Source organism: Uloborus diversus, unplaced genomic scaffold (assembly GCF_026930045.1).
Source record: "Uloborus diversus isolate 005 unplaced genomic scaffold, Udiv.v.3.1 scaffold_325, whole genome shotgun sequence".
Taxonomy (NCBI): Eukaryota; Metazoa; Arthropoda; class Arachnida; order Araneae; family Uloboridae; genus Uloborus; species Uloborus diversus.
In genome coordinates, this window is record NW_026558489.1 from 81,297 (window position 1) to 97,546 (window position 16,250).

Here is a 16,250-nt window from a genome sequence, read left to right on the forward strand (position 1 = left end):
CGAGGTGCTCTAATGTAATTATTGTTCGCGAAGGCTGGTGCAATCATCTTTAACAAAAGAATATACAGTTACAAATTATTTAATGATAGAACACTCTATTTTTTTCCCTTTGAGTCAAAGTCTTAAAAACTTTTTTTTTTTTTTTTGCCTTAATGCAATCGAGCTTAAGTACGATCACATACGAAAATGAATTTCCATACATTAAATGTTCCTTTTTAAGTATTAACCTTACATAAAATTATATTAATGAACTAAAGAAACCCATAAAATGCTTTAATAACATGCAAGAACATGACATAATTAACAGATGTTATCTTTTCGTGCATAAAAAGTGTCATAAAAGAAGCGTGTTAAAAGCATAAATTGAAGTTCAAGTTTTAATTTTATTTCATTTTTCTGGCTAAAAAAAGGTTATTATTGTTTTCTTACAAAGCATCAATTTGCTTCTTTTTAACGCAACAGGTACCTAAAAAGGGAAACTATTATACGATGACATAGTTAAAATTTAATAATTAAATATACAGGGTGCAGCAAAAAAAAAAACGCGGACAAAGTTTGCATCATCAAAGGGAAGTAAACTAATTTCTTCTCAATGAGTGTCTTTATTTATTTTTGTCTCATTTTAATTAGAAAATAATTTATAATTTATCTCCTAGTTTATGTATTGTTTTTCAGTTTTCTTGCAATTTCAAGCAGAAGACTTGCTATTTTAAAGTTGTCTAAAAAAGGAGATCGACAGTAGTTCGTTTGGTAGTTGTGCCTCTGAAAACAGTATTTAATGCCATACGCCGTTTCAAGTAGCTTGGAAATGATAGTCGACGTTCAGGAAGTGAATAAAAACGAACAGTGAACATTTCCGTTAATCGTCAGGTCATTCAAAAGTGAGTTCAATGAAATCCTCGGATTTCTGAGAAAGAAGTTGTTTGTTCCGGGAATATGACACCGATCAGTGTGGCTAAGGGCGAAAACAGAGTTTAGGCAGAAGCTTTACAAGTTCCAAAAAGTTCAGCATTTGGTTTGAAGACACTCCAAGCACCTTTGCAAACGTTGAACATCGCCAAAATACGAAGTCAGGTCCAGCGTGTGATGGAATCAGCACAAGGGGTAAAAATTCACTGGTTTTTGTGGGTAAGTGCGGTGAAATTAACCAAAAAAGTGGACCAAAGGGACATTTTATACAAATACAAATGTGACGACCAGCAACAGGCTCTTGGCACAGCTAGGCTGGTCCTAGTCAATTGATTAGTCCCCAATGAAGATCAATGGCCCTCTTAAAGCTATCCAACTCCTCTCTTTATTACCACCTCTTTCGGTAACACAACCCTACTGAAGTAGCAGTTTTTCCTTATTTCCAGATTTGCCTGAGATTTGAATAGCTTAAAACAATGACCCCTCGTCCTACTTTCCGTGAAAAAATTTAATCTATTATTATCATTCATTTTGATAAATTGAAACAACTGAATTATGTTCCCTCTGGCCCTCCTTTGCTCCAGGCTATGCATATTAAGCCTATTAAGTCTAGTATCATAATCTAAATCTGAAAGTCCCCTTACTAGTCTAGTTTCCCTTCTTGAGCCCTTTCCAATACAGAAATATCTTTCCTTAGATAAGGCGACCAAAACTGCACAACGTACACCAAATGGGGTCTTACTAAACTCCTATATAAAGGCAGAAGAACCTTCTTAGATTTAAAATGTCAGTAATCCAACGTTATTAAGCACAAAACTTGCAAATGATTGCAGACACGTGTTTCGGTGTTACAAGGAACACCTTTTTCAATGCAAAGAAGTGTGAGCTTTTGGATGAAAAGTCATCCGAGAAAAGCTTTTCTATTTGGCTATTTAACATAAGCTTGAAAAGCCGAGTGAGCTTTTCATCCAAAAGCTCACACTTCTTTGCATTGAAAAAGGTGTTCCTTGTAACACCGAAACACGTGTCTGCAATCATTTGCAAGTTTTGTGCTTAATAACGTTGGGTTACTGACATTTTAATTTTTCAGCACAAAGGTATTTATTCTTTACTTCTTAGATTTGTTTGAAATAGATCTATTGATAAACCCAAGCATTCTGTTGACTTTGTTACTTGCAATGCTGCACTGTTGACTAAACTTGAAGTCCTGATTTATTAAGATACCCAGATCAATAACATTTTCTGCCTGACTAATGATTGAACCCTGTAAACGATTACTCATACACTTATTTCCATGACCTAAGTGTCGCATTTGACATTTCCCAACATTAACTGCCATACCCCACTTATCCGCCCACTTAGTAATATAATCTAAATCCTATTGAAGCTGTTTTACCTGTTCTTCATTTTCTACAATCCCCATAACTTTTACATCATCAGCAAAACAATTCATGCTTCCAGAAATATTCTCATTGATGTCATTCATAAAAATAATAAACAAGAGAGGCCCTAAAACAGAACCCTGAGGAGCCCGCTTAAAACATCACTCCAATTAGAATGATTTCCTCTCACAACTACTCTTTGCTTCCTACCAGTAAGCCAATTCCTAACCCAAAGTAAAGTTTTTCCTCCTATTCCAATGTCAGCTAACTTGCTGAGAAGAGCAACATGCGGTACCTTGTCAAAAGCTTTTTGAAAATCAATATAAACAACATCCACACATTTTTTGTTATCTAAAGCTGAGGTAACCTTGTCGTAGAAATGCAATAAATTAGTAGTACAGGATTTACCTTTCCTGAAAACATACTGCAAACTAGTCAACAGACTATTAGTCTCTAAGAACTTCATGATCTTAATTTTGATCAATGTTTCGAAAATCTTACAAATCACCGAAGTCAAACTTACAGGTCTATAATTCCCAGCAATACCTTTAGACCCCTTTTTGAAGAGTGGTGTTATGTTAGCCAGCTTCCAGTCCTCTGGCACCGTCCCCGAGTTATAAGAAGCATTGAAAATATTCAAAATAACATCCACTAATTCCTCTGCACATTCAACTAATATTTTTGATAAATATTATCTGGTCCCGGAGCTTTAGTTGCTTTAATTTTTTTCAAATGAAATAGAACCTCCTCCCTGGAGAACACAAAATCCTCAAGGTGCATAATAGGTTGTGTCTTGCTAGATTCAACTGTTGAGGTACAGTTATCGTTAAACACACTGGAAAAAAAAATTATTGAGAACATTTGCAATATCCCTATCGTTTTGGACTAAATTTCCATGCTCATCAACCAATGGTCCAATTTGACTATTTTGAGCTTTCCCAGAATTAGCGTAAGCAAAAAATCTTTTAGGAATCCCATCAATGTTATCTGCTAGCTTTGCTCCAATTCCCTTTTCCGAAATCCGTACCAAATACTTAAAACTTCGTCTTGCCTTACAATACTGGAGCCTATCTGCACTCTGATCAGTTCCCTTAAACTGATGAAAAGCCGATTGCTTATAATTTAGAGCTTCTTTAATCTCCCTAGAGAACCACATGGGCAAAAATTTAGTACTAACACCTTTTCTCCTTAATGGAACATAATCCCTAACCATCTTTACCAGTTTTTCCTTAAATTTTGTCCACTGCTGATCTATGTCGCGATTTTCCAATCCTGACGAAAAAAACCTCTTTCAAGCTCTGTCTAAGTGCAACAAAATCTGTGTTTCAGAAATTGGGAACAAACATAAAATTTTCAACTTTGTTAATTTCAAATTCAATCCAGAACCTAATGCTGTTATGATCACTATCTCCAATATGAACCCCTACACATAACCCCTGAACAGAACTTCCTACGTCAAAGAAAACTAGATCCGAAATCGCCTCCTCGCGAGTCCCCTGAGTTACAACTTGATCTAAGAAACAATCATCAATTACTTTCAAAAATTCCTCTGAATTTCAAAAATTTTAGAAGCTGTTGCTTTACTGTGGGCCTAAGAGCAATTCGGCAATGTAAACTGGACGTTTCAACTGAACTCCGCACCAGTTTATGAGGCCAAAAAGACAAGAGTGGTGCAAGGCGCATTTTCCTGACATGATATCTGTAGAGTAGATGCTCTACTCGCTAGACCTCAATTTTATGGATTATAAAATTGAGGTCTAGCGAGTAGAGCATCTTACCGTCTTACCCATTTACCGTATGGTCAATTTTAGAGTTTAAGGTCTATCGTAAACTACACAAATGTTTGAATTCTCTAAAGCCGGTTCCTAACCTTTTCCCCCTTGCGAACCCCTTCCAAACTCCGAAAGTAGTTGTCGAACCCCTTGGGTAGTAATAAGTAACAAGCAAAAAAAAAAAAAAAAGAAAGAAAGAAACCCGCGCGCGCACACAACTACACATAGACAATAAAATTTTGTGAGATTTCTTTTAGTTTGATGCTGCTGCATAGTTTATAAGAAGAACGAAAACATAATTGCAAAATATAGAATTACAAATATTGCTACGAACAAAAAAGATCGCTAAAAAATGAATGCAAAACAAATTCACCAAAATATAAACAGTGATTTTTCTGTGTTGAGCTTCAATCAATTTTGAAAAATTATGAAAATGCGATATTTGTGGAGCAAAGAGGTTCAAAGGTTGGCTGAAATTTTTCTGATCCTAATGTATGTTCAGGGCCGCGCCAAGCCTGATCGGCATTATGCTCTGGCGTTCGAGGAAAATATAGTTAATACCTTTAAGAAGATTTTGTAGACAAATATAAAATTTAAAAAAAAAAAGAAGTTTGGCATTCAATTTATACAAAAAAATAATGTGTGAATATTTAATTTTGCAATATGGTGTACGTTTTTACTTCATATCTCGAAGTTATTCCGAGTTCAGCAGCTCCTCCGATATGCTAATAATGCGTTTTGGAAGAAGAAAATATTTTAATATCTAAGTTATATAAAGCCGCTTTGAATATCTATCTAATTAATCTCTAAGTGATGACCAGTTAATAAAACAAACTTATATGAATGTCAAAACATGACGACAGGAGCAGTGGCGCAACTAGAAAACAGTTTTAATAGGCACAATGAGAAAAAAAAAAACTCTTATAATAAGAGGGGTCCGGGGGTCTCCCCGGAAAATATTTGAAACTTTTAGTTCGAAAAACGCAATTTTAGACGGCCTTTGATGGTGTTATTGGAAAAAATGGTACAAGGGGCTCCGCGAGAACTTATAGAAGTTGAAGCCTTAAAATGTGATTATAGGCCATATTTATTGACGTTAGAATGAGGGATGGAACTCGGGGATTCTACCCGATCTTTTTTTTTTTTTTAAATAAATAGAAATCAATTTTCCTTTTCTCCTCTTCAATTTTTCGAAATTGAACTTCCATAAACATCTAAAACAAACACATTGTCAAAAGCTATTTCTTCAATTTAATCTGGATGTCTGGATCTCTCTCTGTCAGGATCTCTATGAGGCGCCTAGCGCCTAGACCGTTCGGCCGATTTTCATGAAATTTGGTACAAAATTAGTTTGTAGCATAAGGGTGCACCTCGAAGTGATTTTTTGAAAATTCGATTTTGTTTTTTTTCTCTTCCAATTTTAAGAACATTTTACCGAGAAAATTATCACCACGTGGACGAATAAATTACGAAATTATCATAACATGGAATCGTAACAGGGGCAAGCAAATGAATATAACAAATAGGCGAGAAATTCATCATCCATTATTTATAAATATACAGGCGAAACAAATGACCTTTTAATTTTCTACTACGGGCAAAGCCGTGCAGGTACCACTAGTACACAAATAGCTGAAGAAAAAGGGGGTGGAGGAAGTGAGTAATTAATGTCAAGTCGTTACTTTTCGGGATTAAAACCTTAATTTAAATTATTGTCTACAATATTTGCATATTACGCACAAGTAAATAATATGTAAATGTGCTTACGGTAGGTTTTAATGTATGATAACATACTGCAGTGAAATTACCACAAACAATAGTTAAAAATCACAAAAAGACATATTCCACGAATTATAACATAGCATATTCACCGCAAGAACCAAAATAGGGAATTGCAAATTTCTTGCGCTACTTCGTATGCTCAACCTTGTGAAATTATAGAAATACCGAAATAGCATTCATGGCTCCACATATGAAGAAAAATACTAATGTATGAATTAATTAGCATCATGTGTTGTCAGTGTAAAATATTACTATTTTGAATAGCATATTTAGACGGAAAAAAGCAATAATTTTCCCTTATAGCTAGGCAGCATGGAGGATTGCTTGTTTTAATGAGCAGTATAATTTCATCGCTACTTTTATAGATATAATGAAAAGTTCAATTTTATTTATTTATCTATTTTTTGGTTTGGAAACTTTTTCCTCCCATTTGGAACATTTTTCATTCGTAGAGTTTTGCGCCTTTTTGACTCTGGCGCCGTCGTGCGCCGCACGACCTTGCACATAGGGACGGCGCGGCCCTGTGTATGTTTTTCTGTATTATCACTAAATCAGAAGTCAATATTTTAAAGAATAATCTTTAAAATACCTTTCAGGGAACTCTCAGATTAACTAAATGAACTTCTTTTCTTACAGTAAAATGAGAAAGATCTAGATTTAAGTCTTCTTGAAAAAAACTACGAGCCTAGCTGTTTGATAAAGATTTACTGCTTACATTAATCGTTTCATTGCTGAAGAATTCTCTTGTAATTATGCTGTAAGTGCAGAGTAAAATGCGTATATTGAAAAATAATAGAAGCGTCTATTTTCAATATACGCATTTATTCTACTTTTTAAACAAAAGGCAAATTTTAACAAAACAAATATTGTTAAGTTCACTCCCTACAAGAGAAATTTTCTACACAAATTTCATAAATTCCTTATTTACATATAGCGGAAAATCAGTTGCATGGTTAAATTCCGTTGATTTTTTTTCACTGCATAAACCTTACCCTGCCAAACTTTCACTCACGAAAATTTTCTATAGTAATAAATTTTTCATCTTAAAGCGCTAAACCGGCACTGTTAAAAAAAATGCTAAGGCAACTATCTAAAAACATAAATTAACTTTATTTGGATTCTACATACGAAAGGGCTTCCAAATAGCCCTTGCAATGCAAACTGCCACAAGACGACCAACATCAACAAAAATCAAGCTATCGAATGCCACGAATCCACGATACATGAACAGAAAAACATCTAACTAAATTGAGCCGAGAGGTGGGAAATTTGCATATTGAAAAGCGCCCTCTTGCGCACAGGTATACTCAAAGATTTTTATGGAGATTTTCCACAACTGTTTCAGGAAGTATGCAAATATTTTCAAGCTAAGAGTATCTAATGTGCGAGAGACAAATGATTGAAAAAGGAGCAAAATTTGCTTGAAACCGCTTGAGCACTAAACTTCATCAGAAACAGGCATGCTGAAACTCCGCCACTACAATATTTTTTTCGTGAACCCCCTGAAAACCTCTCGCGATCCCCCAGGGGGTCGAGAACCATTGGTTGGAAACCGCTTCTCTAAAGCAATTGCTTTAGAGGAAAAAAGACTGATAAAAGGAAAAATACTTGCGGCCCTTGGCTGAAAATTTCAATAAAGCGGTTGTACCTCTGTATCACTGCAAAATGCAACCAGTTTGAAACTAATTAAATTTATTGATTGCTTAAGGTCTCTCATGTTTTTGTTTTGTTTTGTTTTTTTTTTGTGTGTGTGTGTGTTTTGCTAATTTCTTAATAAAGTTAAATGGAAAATACCACTCTGTCGGTTCAAATCGTTTAGCTGTCCAGCAATTTTCGGATAGGAATGTAAGAAAAATCCTTACAGCGTGAGTAAGATCATGTCAGCCAAGTTCTAACCTAATTACATAAATTCTTGTGCTGTAGTGTAACGACCCCAGTAATTGGCACTTTAAGAGTTTGTCCTTTAAATTTACCTCTGTTTTCATTACTTAGAAAAATAATATTCACTTGCAAATATTGTTGTATTAAAGAATGCACATCTGTGCATCTATTCAGTCCACTAAAATCAAAAATATTTGAACTGATATTTTTATAAAAATATATGCATAAAAAGTTACAAAAATCACCAGTAATTGGCATCTGATATCCCAGTATATGATACTTTGTGATCCAGTAATTGGCACGTGTTAATAAAATTGGAAAATCACTTTTTTTTTCACTTTTAGATTACATACAAATAATATCATCGTAAGAAAAATAATTAATGTTAATTTAAAGTATGTAGTTTTGCATAAATTAATGCTAAATCCCACATCTTGACATTTCAAAAGTATTTTAGAGAGATAAAAATAAGTTTGGAGTTTTGCATGGAAAAAATATAGAGATTATTGTTGTTTCATTAGCCTGTATGCAGTTTCGATTTTACGAACTATAACTGTGTCCACAGAAAAAGGAACATTGACTAGATGATTCTAAGGGACCATAAAAATGAACCAATTCTCTACAGTCGCAATATTTGACTGATGGCCAAACACATTTGTTTTTTTATTGTTGCTCTTAAAAATTTAACAGTATATTCTGTAAGATTCAAATCAGTAGTAGAACCCATATAATACAGTTGCAGCAAAAGTATCAGAAATCAAACTAGTGACATATTGCACAATACATTACTGTTTATAGGCACATGTTCCAGTTATTGGAGATTAGCAAAACTGAAGCGCCACTAAATGGCATCCATTATTATTTCAAAATCCAAAAACGGGCAAAAAAATATTTTTATCCACTCAAAGTAACACCTTTCAACTAAACAAAACTTTTGACAACGAAAATTTAAAATACATTTTAAGTCAGATTTTAATGGATTGATGCACATGCTTCCCTTAAGCCAGAGAAGAAGCTTTTGCAACAAAAATGGCTGATTTGACAAATGCCCCAATTGTTCCTCTTTCCTATGCACTACTACCATTCACTAACATGAATTAAAGTTATAATCTTTTAAGTAAATGTACATTCAGCTAGTATATAGCCTTGTACTTTCAAAAGATTTTATACGAATCTTATTTTAGGACATTTTTGTTAGAAGTACCAATCATAGTTGACCTGCCAATTACTGGGGGTGTTACCCTAGTTACCAAAAAGCCACCATTGTAAATATACCCCTCCATAACATTTGACGACGTTCATCACACCAGGCCACTGCTACTAACTGTAAATAGTACGTATACTGCTGTCCACTGATACCACTTTCACTCCCACGTCCTCATCACAACTCACAAAGCATATGGTACAATCAAAAGATTCCAAGACTAGGAAACACTCTGGTTAAATTGACATCGATTCTACCTTTTATGAAACACTCTGATCTAAAATTCAAGTCAAGTTTTAAATAAGCGCAAGCAGAGTTTTACAATATTCTTTTAGAAAGACACAGGCCAGACAAGAGGTCATGTTAGCCTAGTCGGAAACTAGGGGGCCCGGAAAAAAAAGAAAGAAGAAAAGAATGAGAGAAAAAAAAAGAAAAAAAAATGAAAGAAAAAAGAGAAAGAGAGAACGAAAAAGGGGGGACTCCGAACAAGTTTTTGTCCCCCTTTTTTCTTCTTTTTTTTTTTTCTTTTCTTTTTTTCCTCGGGCGGCTGGGGCCCTGCGACAAAACTAACAAGGCGCCCACCTTGGCTCTCTGTGGCCCCGGAAAGACAAAAGTTAAGACTATTTCGTAACTTGTAAGGTCATCGGCCCCATGAATCTCTTTAAGAGTATTTCTTGTCATTAGCTACTCCAACACCTCACTGTGGGGGGTTACAGCGCCACCGTTAAGCAAATTAGGGATTGAATGACATCACATTTACTTTCATGGACTCTTTAAATCCCACGAAGAGAAGTAATAAACTAGCCGGGTATAAATAAATGAATAAAGGAAAAAAGAATGAAACTCAACTAGAGTACAAGGTCTTTGACTTCTCCTAAATTCTGTTTAGAGTAACGTAAGTTAATTTAAAGGCTGTGAGAATATTTTTTTAAATTTCAGTTTTCCATTTTTGGTCAGTTAAGTTGAGAAAAATTCAATGTTTGTGAGAGAAAAAAAAATCGTGTATCATTTGATATTGTTCAATCATTTCACGAAAGTAATACAAATTGAAAATTTTAACTCCAAAAGTGATACCATATTGTAAAATGTCGAAACGAATTTTGTTGCTGAATACATAGCATTTTAGAAAGTCTCCTGTGCACATTTTTGGGTAACCTCTCTGTTAGAAGTTTTCGTCACGGTTTTTAAAAAAGTTATCTCTTAAAGTTACTCCAATTCAAAAAGAAAAAAAAACGCACTATGTTTTAACCCAAAACGGGACAGAAAAAAAAACCTCCGTGACGTAATATGGTGTCGTTTTCAAAATTTTAAAAGTATTTATTTCTGAAAGAGTATGCTTTTTTTTTAATAATTTGACAAAGTATAACATTTTTAAAAAAATATTTTAATCGGTGCACAAATTGAATTCCATTTTTTATGCTTCTGCACATGACATCAACAGTTATGAAGTACCATTCACTGATGCCATTAGCGCAGAGCGCAATATTTAATTCGCATCTCTACTCATGCATTCTGCCGTGTGCAGGTGAAGGGCAGTAACTGCAAATTTTTCATTTTCTTTTTTTTTTCTTTGCATTTTTATCATCTATTGTACGTTATCTTTATTGTACAAGCTCGCTTATTTGGTTTCCGCTGAAAAAAAAGGTCCAAAAAAACGTCTAATTTCAAGATTTCCCCATGGTTAATATTGAACCCGACACTCATTTCTTCAAATATCTCGAAAACTCATTTCTGCAGATACTGCAGTTTACCTGCACACGGCAGTACTGGCAAGGGTATGGTTGATAGCAAGCATAGAGCGCAATATTTACTCCGCTTCTGAATTATCATAACCTGGAAACGCGGTAGACAGAAAAACGTAAGCATTCAGCGCGCCAAAGTTCATCACTTGTGACGTCATAAAGACCACGCCTTGTTTGAAAGATTGGACACTAAAAAAATAATTAAAAATCAAAGGTTTTGAAAATAAACGATTTTCCTCGCTCTATGTTATTTATTTCTTATTTATTTGCTCATTTTATCAGCTTCAGTTACTAAAAGCAATACTTTTGACTGATGGAAAACAACCCCATTAGTCGGTGTTTATGGATAGAAAGTGCTTGAAATGACATAAAACAAACATTATCTCGAAAAAAAAAAGAAAAAACAACTTGGAACCCACACTACTTATTTTTACGTTCAATCGATGTCTTTAAAAACTCTAAGGAATGAGTGTTTGTACTCAGGAACAAGCATTAGAAGTAATACTTCTTAAATAAATATCTTTTCTTTTCAGACAATTTTTTACAGTTATCGCTCTATGGTAAATGCAGAGAATGGGATCGTTTCCAATACTTTAAAAGTATTTTTTTCTGAAAGAACATGCTTAAAAACATAGGATCTAACAATTTTTTTAATAATTTGTTTAAGTTTAATATTTTCAAAAAATTACTTAAATCGGTGATCTTTCATTGTTTACATTTCTTGCCAATGATATCACACATGATGAAATACCGTTCTGTGTTGCCATTCACTGAGTAAAATATTTAATTACCTTCTTTACTCACATGTGTTGGCAACGATATGGTTGATAGCAAGCGTAGAGCGCAATTTTAATTCGCTTCTTTATTATCCTAACGTGGAAACTCGGTACAAAGGATGCGCCAAAAAGCATCATTTGTGACGTCATCTAGACCACGCCTTGTTTGAAAAATCGGACATCTAAAAAAAATAATTAAAAAATAACTGTTCGGAAAATGAAAGAATTTTCTGGGTCCATGTTATTTTTATTTTATTTTATTTTATTTTATTTTGCTTATTCTATCTATATCAGTGATTAAAAGTATTACTTTTGATTGAAGGAAACAACCCCATTGTACTTAACTAATGTTAATGAAAAGTGATGCTTTTATTAGCATCTGTGTTCAAAAAATGCATGAAACTGTGTGGAACGTGTATAAGAGCAAAAATGCCATATAATAGCATTTTTAGATTGAGCAAGAGCTTGATGAAGTTAAGTTGTAAATAATTGCACCCCTAGTAGTTAGTCACAACCACATGCAAAAAAGTGCTTCATATATATTAATTTTTCAAATATCGACAATTATTTTTCAATCAATATCTCTAAATATTGCGAAAGCGCCAAAGTAAACACCAGATACGAAAAATGATTATTTTTTCGCCGAAATTGTTGTCAACTTGACAAAAAAAAAATCTCTAAGTTTGCCACAAAACATTGGCGGCCAAATGCTTGGCACTGCATCGCCAAGTGGTCGTAAAATTCTAACAGCGCTTGTCTGCATAAAAATAAGCACTGATTTGACCCCTAAAACGTGGATTGCACTCATACCCCTTTTGGAGCTAAAGGTGCACAGCTAAGCCCCACTCAGAGTCTACATACAAAATTTCAACTTTTACGGCATATCATTTTTGAGTTGTGCGAGATACGTGCAAACGCACATACAGACGTTACGATGTAAAGCGACGCTTTGGTTTTTCTTCTGCGTCACAGACTGCTGAAAACATTTCTGCTACTGAACCTATGTCCAATGTCATGTTGGTCTGACTTTTTTTCTTTCTTGACCAAGCAACTAATTATATTTTGTTATATGCATAAGTAGATCACAATCTCAAGAGGCACTATTAATAAATCTAACGACAATCTCATTTAAATGAAAAGACTAAACTTTCAAATACTGCTTAACGCTTAAGGGAAATATTAAGAGAGCTTTAAACTTAACTGTCTATTAAACATATCAGCAACAGCTGTTAGAGAAATGCTAATATTGACGGAACTAATGATAGAATTTGCATATGAATGAACGATTTTCTTTTATTGCTAGATCTTTTCAAGTTCGCGCACTTATGTTCGCAAGATGAAACAATCAGTTTTGAAAATGCAATCTTTTATTCAAACATATGAAATTTCTACAGAATGTACGTTCGACATAAATCGAAATTTAAAACTAGTTTCATTGTGACTGATAACGTGAGCTGCAAAAGAAGAATTCATGCATAAATCTCTACATAGTATAAAAAGAAGTCTCCAAAAAGCATCTGTTTGTTTGAACGCACAAAACTCGAGAACTACCCGGCTAATTTCGCTGAAATTTTCACAGGATCTTTCTTTCAGCACCGGAAAGGTTTGCAGATCGGTTCGAAAAAAAAAAAAATCGACGAGCAGTTCTTTTTTTTTATTCCAATTTAGGCCGAATTTTCACATAAATTCCCAAATATGGGGGTGAAAATTTATTTGCACATTTTAATATTACATGTCGTTGGAAAGGGAAGAACTCTCCGCGTTCTACGCAATTTGATTCAATGCTCTAACTTAATTATGGTGGGAGCTATTTGCGTTTTTGACTCGACTTTTTTTAGGCTTAGCTGAAATTTAGGCACTTTCTGCATTGAAATTATCAATAAAAAGTGAATGAATTGTCCCACAGTTTTCTTTTTGACACCAGTGGAAAGAGCTGCTTTTTTTACTCCAGATCTAACTCGACTTATGGTCGAAAGTTTAACCCTCTATCTCCCATTAGAAAAAAACGTTACAAGTGATTTAAATGAAGTTCAAAAATCTGTTCTCAATTCAAGTTTTTAACCATTTTATTTTGCGTTTCCACGGTAACGCTTTTTGAATCCATTGTTTATTTCCATCTTTCTCATTTTCAATTCTTAAACTTGTTTTATTTTTTTTTTTCCATTGTTACATTTTTTAAATCCATCTTTCTCATTTTATTTAAATTTCTTAAAAGTATTTGAATACCTGGCGCTGGCGTCAGTGTTTGGAGGGGAAGTTTTGCTTGATGTTTTTTTTTCTTCTTTTCTTTAAGCCTGATTGTTGAATATACGTCACTTGACACAATTTTTAGTTTCAAAATAAACCGGGCAAAGCTGGGCAACGTAGCTAGTATAACATATAAGAAGCGAAAGAATTTTGTATAAATAGCATAGGGATGACAAGCATAAAAAATTATTCCGTTTATTCACAAAAGTATACATATTTATGTTTCTTAAATATAAGTATTTAAATGGGCGCGTTGTATAATAAAATGTTAAACTATATATGAGGCAGTGAGAAACGAAGGGATATGAGTGTAAAAACTATAACAATTTCGTGATAACTAGCGTAAATGTTAGGAGAACCTCTTCTCTACTGTGGGGCAAGAGATATTACAAGTTGGTCTGGTAGGTGTTGCTATACAGCTAGATTTAGGAAAAAGTTGCAATGAAAGCCTACTTAGGATGTGAACTTTAAACGCGTTTTACTCAAAACTTTAAAAAGTCCACTTACATTCTTTTGTTTCTCACTGCCTCAGAAACAGTGTTCAGTTTCTATTTTTTTTAATGACCTGCTTAGAAATAAAAGTAGTTAAATTTTAGAAAAATGAACTACTTAGGATGTGAACTTTAAACGCGTTTTACTCAAAACTTTAAAAAGTCCACTTACATTCTTTTGTTTCTCACTGCCTCAGAAACAGTGTTCAGTTTGTATTTTTTTTTAATGATCTGCTTAGAAATAAAAGTAGTTAAATTTTAGAAAAATGAAAACAGCTTCGAAGGAGGTGGCAGTTGTTCAACCTAGACTCAGACAGTGATGTGCATAAGTTGAGACATATTAATAATTTTGTTTTCGAAATCATATTATGTCTACCGTGTGACAAAAAAAGGGGGAGGGGATGGGGAGACGTTGACACTGGAATATAAGTTCACAAAAAACACAAAATCTTGAAGTAAGTAATTTTTCAAACATAAAGTACCAATACAAAATTAAATTTCAGTAAATATCAAACATCGTATTTACTCATTCGATTCCTGTATTTCTTAACAAAAGGAAATTCTTGAACATTACTTGACACTAAGAGATAAATAATTACTTGACAGGTTGCATGAATTAAAACACAAAAACCAAACAATACTAATAAAGAAAACTTAAGATATATATATATATATATATATATATATATATATATATATATATATATATATATATATATATATATATATATATATATATATATATATATATATAGTGCAGAGGTATTTTTCAGTGCGCGCACTAAATTAAAAAAAAAGCACTGATTAAAGTTTTTTTGGTTCAAAAATAAATAAATAGAAAAAGTAAATTATTCTCAGACGCTGTAAGTTAGTATCTGTCAAGAAAAAAAAATATTTTAGGTAGTCTTAGAAGTTAAGCTATAAAAAATTAAAACCGGCTAATTCATGATCATTTTACCCGTCTTGCCCTAAGCAACAGCAAGACCAGTTTCAATCCCATCATTCTACTGCAGTTCGTCTTGTTAATTTAAACGAGCTAAATAAGTAATTTTTTTCCATTTTTTACCTTTACTATCTACGTTCGCTACAAACAAAACGATTTTAATGGTTTTGCATGGTATAATTATTTTCCATTCATTTTTTTGTTCAAAAATTAATGGAGAGAAATGAATAACAAATGGGTGGCGGGGGGAGGGGTGTATCTTGATTCGCTAATTGAGAAAAAGAAGAAAAGGATGAAGATTTTTGCCAAAAAAAAGTAGAGAAAGTATTGAATAATCCAGATAAACGTAAAAAAAAATCACACATTGCAATGAAAAACACCCTGAAAAAAGTGTTTACTTCATACAAAATAAACTTTTGTAAGATAAATAGAAATACTCACATGTGGATAAATAAGCGTAACAAGAAGGAGAAAAACGCCACCGTAAAATATGCAAATGAGGAGTAATGATACAAAAAGAGAATGCTGTAGACGACCACAGTACCTTTTCTTAAGTTCTTCTACGTCCATAGAGGGATTCATTTTTGTCTGCAAAAAATAAAGTTTGACTTTAGAAACGGAGAAATATTTATGATCATAAGAAATACTTTTGGGGAAAAGACAAAGCAAATATCTTAGAGGCATTTTTTAGTTTTGTTCGCTTGGTGCTTCGGTAAATAAGTATGAATGCAACTTCTGGATATGAGAGTTTCGCAGTTTATTTCAATAGGAGTGTTTGTCTTTGTTTGTTTAAATAAACGAATTTAAAGTTATGTTTTAAATATGATTTTGAAAAGCATTCTACTTATAAGCACCTTTACAGCTGCACATTTTTCGTAGAACACCTGACATCATTTGCTTGAAGAAGAGTCATTCTCTATTTTGGAACTCTCTTTCTTTATAAAAAAAAAAACACAAGAGTTGAAAATAAAAAACTGTCTGTACACCCATTTAGTTCGAAGAGCTTCGTTCTATAGCTTTTTTTTTATCAGAAACTAATATTACATAATAGATACAGGGTTTCTATAAAAAGTAACCGGACTGAGCTTAGAAAATATATTTATTGGCAAAATTTCTACACT

General features: G+C 33.4%; 1 pseudogene; it reads right to left on the reverse strand.

Moving 5' to 3' along the window:
* The window catches only part of LOC129233309 (adenylate cyclase type 2-like), a 57,571-nt pseudogene extending 41,854 nt beyond the window's left edge, over positions 1-15,717 (reverse strand).
* Between the last annotated feature and the right edge of the window lie 533 nt (positions 15,718-16,250).